Source organism: Triticum urartu, chromosome 3A (assembly GCF_056163025.1).
Source record: "Triticum urartu cultivar PI428250 chromosome 3A, HENAU_Tu73, whole genome shotgun sequence".
Classification (NCBI taxonomy): Eukaryota; Viridiplantae; Streptophyta; class Magnoliopsida; order Poales; family Poaceae; genus Triticum; species Triticum urartu.
In genome coordinates, this window is record NC_141875.1 from 684,871,060 (window position 1) to 684,878,327 (window position 7,268).

Here is a 7,268-nt window from a genome sequence, read left to right on the forward strand (position 1 = left end):
GGGACCGAATTATTACGGTGTAGATCTTCTAAGTTTTTTCCCACGTCAATCGGTGATTACGAACCATTCATATTGTGGGACCCAATTATTACGGTAAAGATCTTCCAACTTTTTTAGGTTAATCTAATCAAAACCAGAGAAAATCAACGGTGAAATTAATTGTGTTAAGCATCAGATCATCTCTAGCCATTAGATAATCCCACGTGCAAGCCTCCTGTCAGCCTCTCGGGCATGCCTCCTATCCGCATGTATCTCACGTACACACATCTTCTCCCAATCTCTCACGTTTCTCCTTCCTCTCCCAATCTCTCGCGTCTCTTATTCCTCTCCATCGCCAAAACGCCTCAAGATCCTCTCCTCTCATGTATGCATGGCCTCTCGCTCAGGCATCCCCTTTCACGTGCAGGTCATCTCTCCATCGTGTATCAATGACCTCCTTCTTCTGCTGCCTTCCCCAGCCATCTCCCTCTCTCTATTCGGCCCTCTTATCGCCGTCAACCATGTTGCAGGTTAGCACGACATCCTCTGTCTTCTTTCTACATTATATCCCTCGCCAGTCCCGATTCTATGCATTGGCTCCCCTCTCCTCCCTTGATCTCTCTTTAATTGGAAAAGATAGCAACATGGTTCTCTGCTCTCTCATTAATGGCTTCAATCCAACTCCATTGCCGCAGAAATGTCTATAGATCCGTATTTTATTTTTGATTTTTTACCATTTTTTCAATAGTTCAGATTTGAATCATAAGTTATGATCGACTCAACTCGCTGCCCCGTCCGCTCGCCTTCATCTGTCTACTTCCATAATCCGTCTTGCTTCGCTGCCGCCGCAATCAAACACAACCGGCTTCCTGCTCCTCGATCAAACATCTCTCTCTTGATGGCTTAATTCCAGCCAATGTTCCAATAGTGGTTTTCCCCTAATCGACGACTCATCTCAATCTATTGGTGTTGCATCAATGCAATCTTTCCAAGTTTTCACCTCGGATATGTTCTCTTTATGTGCAGTTTTCTCTGTCCAAAACAATGTCCATGGTTTCATCCCAGGGTCAATAGATAGTTGCTTCCAAGATTTCTCTATATAGCAGGTAAATTTGAATATCTCTATATCTTTAGACTTTTCTCTTTCTTGATATTAGTGGTTCAGATTTGAATTTTAAGTCACAAAGACGAGTTATAATGGCTCCAATTGTAGAATAGCATGCCTCAGAAAAAAGGATTTAGATTACGTTACAATAGAAAACCTGACTATAAAAAATTGACATCGTAAGTTTCTGTTGCTTTCCTTCTCTAACATGGTAATATTTAATTCCATGTAATCTCAATCTCCCATGGTAAATATTTTTCTTATCTACGCAGATTACTGAATTGAAATACGGGTCGTCAAAGCTGCAGGCCGTCAGCCCCTATCCCGATTTTCCATCATCTTGATGTTCGAAAGACTCAAACCAAATAAAGACAGGCTGCTATTTTAAGAGCATAATCAAAGCTTATGGCACTGGGCTGCCAGTATGCAAATTATCTCTTTAATTAGGAAAACCATAAACATGAGTCGTATTAGGCGGATTAATCAAGTATTTTACCTTTACAGAAATCCCTCACGTCCACGGTCTATGATCTTTCTCCCGGTTGTATAACCCCAGTGTTGTTACAGGCGCAGATCAAGGACATGCTCTTGCATAGCTCCTGGAAGGAAAAATATCTAGCAAATACATGCAGAACCATGACGTGAAGATATTATATCTTGCAGTCCATCAGTGGAGTATTCGTTTGAGAAATCGATCGACAAAGTAATTTGGCGGAGTTGTTGGTTTAATTATGGTGTTCCGCGATATCTTATGTCCTAACTCGGTAGCAAATAAGATAGAAGATCAGGTTTGTTCAATTTAGTAAATAAACTGTCTGTATCGGCTGCCTGTCAGACCTGTTTTCTCTTCTCATGCAGAGATCCAAAGTGGTGTTTTAATTCTGACCAGCGAATCAATGCAGTGTGTGGTATGGTGTACTGAATACTTCTGTGGAATATTTAATATATATTCCTCTTAATGCTTTTCATGTTGTTTAAAACCATATTTCAACCTACTTTTCTGAAATTAAGCATCTCTTCTTATTTTGTTGGAAAGTGGATATGTCATTTTGGAGCATTACTAGGTTTTCTATATCTACTTCTCTGCATTTCTCACAAGCAAAATATTTTTTTCAGTTAACTTCGATCTGTTCTTTCAATTTTATGCTCATGTAATGATCCAATAATAGAGATATGTGCATCTTGGAAGAATAAATTATGCTCTGTTCAGATGGAATTTCTTCTGATTATGCATTCAGAATTTCAATTAGGAGGCACCATAGCAGCACTTATTCCAAGCAACAAGGAAGATCGAAAAATGATGCACAAGTTAACCTCTTGGTAGTTTCTTCTTCATATATTTTTTCTACAACGTTATTTTAATGTCGCTCCTTTGCTAGATTGATGTACCATAAATAATAAAGCAATGGCATGAGTTCATTTTTTTTACAGTCTGCATATTCTGTTGTATAGTGTTGGGACTTGCTTAGTAACATCTTCTATGTACATGTATCTGATTAGTAACACCAAGAAATTTCCAAGAGATTTATATGTACTAACTGATTCCATGGTGCTAAACCATATGTTGTTGTAGAAGATATCCATGTTATACATACATGTGCAGACTTTACAACACACACATCATGAGTAGATAAGTTTCAGTCTCTATTTCCTTATTTAAGCAGAATATATGACCTTACATGCATCTATTTCCAATCTCATATAATCGAAAGAATCATGTTATATGATCTAATACCTTAGAAAGAAAAGGAAGGGATGAGGGTATGCCCTAATTAATTCTAAAATCACATTCGATAACTAATGTCTTTCTTTTATCGTGATGAGATGATTATGAAGAAATCCTTTGTACGTACACTTTGGTTGCTCTCTACTTTACGCATGTCAAATTTAACTCAGAGGTTTCATATGCATGACACATTTAATGACATCAAATTTTATCAAGCCATCAAAAGCATAGTTGGGAAGTCATTAATTTGTAATTTCGGTCATCTTTTAAGTAGGGCCATACTTGGCTGAAATTGGCGCAACAGTTCATTATTCACGGCAACTCTTATTTCTTTTTTATTTTCAGGTGAGGACAATTACTTGATGGACGGAAAATAGGTTGTTTATCTATATAGATAGCGCTACTTGAAATTATTATTTGTAAGTATTAAATGACATTCCTTTGGTGTATATGTACATTCTTTATTATGCATCACTTCAAGAATTAATTGAAATTATTTTTTTGTACACAAATTGATATTGGTTGGAAAGACCACATGAGCCTTTTTATTTTTTTGACAAGGTTGGCATAATGTTCAAGTTTAGAACTTCTGCAATTACACGAAGAAAACGTATTGTTCATCGTTTGCAAATATTTATTGATAGATGCTAACAGATTTCTTCCCTATTTATATATGAGATCATGGTTCAATATATTTCTGAAATTTCTAAGATCACCCTAATATCTTTGATAATTGGTCCATAATTTTCTATCTTCTAAATAAATATTGCTTCCATGGATTATTGTAGGCCGAACAAACTAATTTCCTGCACCATATGTACTAGATTTCCCAAATGCAAAATGAGGTCTCAATATATTCGGTGAATGTGTTAAACTATTACAAAAAATGATCATGTTGAACGGTTAATTTTTGTAGTCTTACAGCTACTTTTTATATTTTTATTATATGCATATAATATATCATAAATTATGCAATATTTGTTTCTTCTTTCTGACACTGAGCGAGTGTATTGGAACTTTGAATGCTCCGTACAAAGGGTCATAGGGAGCTTTTGGAGGTCAGGGAGAAGTGTGTGTGGCCACTGTGCGCAAGCATTCTGTACATGAAGTAGTTCCGTTTTAGCATTACTTCAACTTTGAGTTTCTAATTAACTTCTTCTTTTCCATCGTAAATGTGTGTACCCAAGATGGAAACTCACATATAGCGCTGAATGTAAATAACAAGCCCGTGCGAATGCACGGGTTGGCGACTAGTAACTTAAATTTTTGAGCAAAATTCGGTCAGTTTTCATTCATATTTTGGGTATTTTTCATTCTAGATTTCAAAATTTAGTGTCTGCTTTCCGTCCAATTTTTTCTGAAAAAGTCCCAAAATATCGAATTTCGTCCATCTCGTTCTGGTCCGGTAAAAAAGACAAAACGAAATCCAAAACATTGGTTGAGACATTTATTTTGGGATGGAGGGAGTATATATTTAGGAATTGGCATATTTATTGCATGACCATATATTTCACATTTTCGAGAGATGGTTATTGTCTGAAACATTGTGTTTTCATATGGATCGAAGCTAATTATCACGGGCACCAGCCTATGGGTATCCCCACACCTACAAAGCCCAGAGCATGCATGGCAGCCTCTTATCCTTGCATGCAGTCTTCTTGTGTATGCTCCTATCCACCTTAGCCTCTTTTACCTACCGAATGAGATGAATATCTGCCTCTTAGCCTCTTTTACATTTTTTTTGCGGGGTTCTTAGCCTCTTTTACTAGCGCTAATATGGTATCGCGGATAAATGTGCATTGGAAATGGGAGATGTGCGGAAAGGCATTCCTGGACGAGGTTTTCCTTCCAACTGTCTTAGTTGCTGCAACAGTACTGCGTTTGTAAGAATAGTTGTTCGGAAGGACACTCTCCATGGAGGATTTCCTTCTGGTTGGCCCACGTCTTGTAGAGCCACAATATCCACGGGAAGCAAAGGGACAACGTTGGTTGCTAGAGAGTGGTTGTTTGCAGTGAATCTTGCCTGGAAAACACAGTGAAGAAATCTGTACCGCTCTCAAAACAATAGCGAGCACACTTGCGAGGCGGTTTGGAGCTAGGCAGGGAATTATCTTCATGATTTCTGTATGAGGCAACTGTGCAAGATCTTGTAGACAATCGCGCCATGTTTGGCCGGGGAAGCGCCAGATCAGGCGGAGCTAGACGTGGTCGTGAGGAGAGGCCGCAAATGTGATGGTCTGCACACTGACATCAACGTCCCGACTTCTTCAACGAAATACATGGCGGTGCAGATGTATTAGGCTTAGGGATTCTAAAAGCACTTGTATAATTACTACCACAATATCTGTACTATTATAGTACACGAATTTTTGAATATTTGAATATGCCTTGCTCTCCCTTGTTTTACCCGCCACTTCCCAAATATGTTCATCTATAGACGTCAACTCTATCAAATCGGACGTTATGTGTCACCCGGATTCGCCACCCAATCAATCCTGCCAAACCTGAAAATCAGTCGCCTCTTTTAGAGAACTCCACAACACACGGAAGCCTCCAGGCTTCGCATGTATCTCCTGCGCCAGTGCGTCAGAGCGACGGAGTCGTGGAGGCATGGAGTGTGCCGCCTGCCAGCGTGTGCTGTGTGCGGCCTTGGCTGCCGGATTCGGGTGCTGCCGTGCCTGCTGATGACAGACTGGACGAAGCGAGCGCACACTAGTAGAAAAAGAGTCATTTGTCTCGATTCGTAAGGGCCATTTGTCCTGGTTGCTGAACCGGGACTAAAGGGTCGTTACTAAAGCCCTACATCTTTAGTCCCGGTTCTTACACGAACCGGGACAGATGAGCCTCCACGTGGCCGGTGAGGCGAGCCCAGGCAGGAGGGCCTTTGGTCCCGGTTGGTGGAACCAACCGGAACCAATAGGCATCCACGCGTCAGCAGTTTGCAGGAGCTAAGGTTTTTTTTAAGGGGTGAATTTTGGAGGGTTAATTTAGGTGTTTCATATATTGTGTTAGTTAGCTAATTAATAGAGAGAAGTGTCCTCTCTTATCTCCGTGCTTAGTCGACGCTACGTACTATACATATAGAGAGGACTCGACACGCTAGCTAGTAAGCAAAAATGAAAGAAACAGAAGATCGTCATGAACATATGCATACAGAGAAGTGATATCGACCTCTCCTTCTCCGAGAGATTGGTCGAATAACAAGTTTTCGTATATCTATCCGACGCTACTGGCTACATATATACAATATAAGATCTCTTACAATATAATTCCTTAATTATATATGAACTCAGGGTCCACATGGTATTCTCCGTCTTTATCGATCACGTGGTCAAGAAAGAATGCCGTCAATTCCTCTTGAATTGCTCGCATGCAATCTTGTGCTAGGAGTTCATCCCGCATCCGAAACATCTAATTTGAAGAAGGGGTCAATACATATATATGAATTAATGAAACTCAACACAAATGATGGTAATAAAATAAAATTCTGAATATTATTGCTTACGCACTTCATATTGTTTTTTAGTGTAGCCCCGCTCACAGGTCGTGTGGCGGATGGACTCGCAAACGTAGTATCCACAGTAATTATTCCCGGCTTTCTGCCACAACCACTTTACAAGAAATAGAGGTCAATCAAATTGATAAGCAAACATGCTAGTAGTACTTACTTTTGGGTGTTTAAATTGCAGCTTCTTCGGTAGTCCCGGAGCTTTTGAGGTGAATTTTTTCCAAACCCTGCCAAACAAAGAAAACAATTACTTGATATCAGGAAGTGAACAAAGTTGCCGATATGGTGCGATAATGATCGATTTAACTTACTTCTCGAGCATTTGATCATGTCCGCATACTCCTGAGGATCTTTTCGTCTCGAGTCTAAGACGGTTACTAGTCCCTGCTCAAACTTAATCTCTAGGAGAATATAATGGAACCTGCGCACACATGCATAACTCATCAATTACATTACTATAACCTTGACTAATAAGGGAAACCGAATATGCACAAGAAAGTAACACTCACTTGAAGTTGTAAGGAAATAGTATTATAGCTTTATTTTGATTTAATACCAACGATCGTAGCAAGTTGGCCTCGGTATATTTTTCCTGACTTTCAACCGAATATGCATCTATGATATTTGTGTTAATGAACCCAATATCACCGATTTGTATTTTCTTCAATTCGGCGATCTTCAATCTGCATAATATAGTGAGGATAATTATAAATACATGCAATGAAAGAGCTAACCTATATATAGAGACTTAATAACAGAAGTAGTACTTACAGATAGTAGCAAGTGACCGTTAATTTATCGAGGGCCTTTTGATTGAAAAACTGGAAGAACTCCTTAAATAGAACATTCAACAGATCAGTTCCAACGAGGTCATGCTCCTCTTTAACTCTCAGCGTCAAAATATTCCCCCCCCCCAGACTCTCTGCAGGTTTTCATGTACCAATCATGGA

The 7,268-nt window shown here is 39.3% G+C and overlaps 1 long non-coding RNA gene across 1 annotated transcript; it reads left to right on the forward strand.

Moving 5' to 3' along the window:
* The first annotated feature begins 1,384 nt into the window (after positions 1-1,384).
* LOC147981589 (uncharacterized) lies at positions 1,385-3,884 on the forward strand. Its single transcript, XR_015599928.1, has 3 exons — positions 1,385-1,872; positions 1,943-2,404; positions 3,156-3,884. It is a non-coding gene; the product is annotated as an uncharacterized LOC147981589 (long non-coding RNA).
* Positions 3,885-7,268: the final 3,384 nt, after the last annotated feature.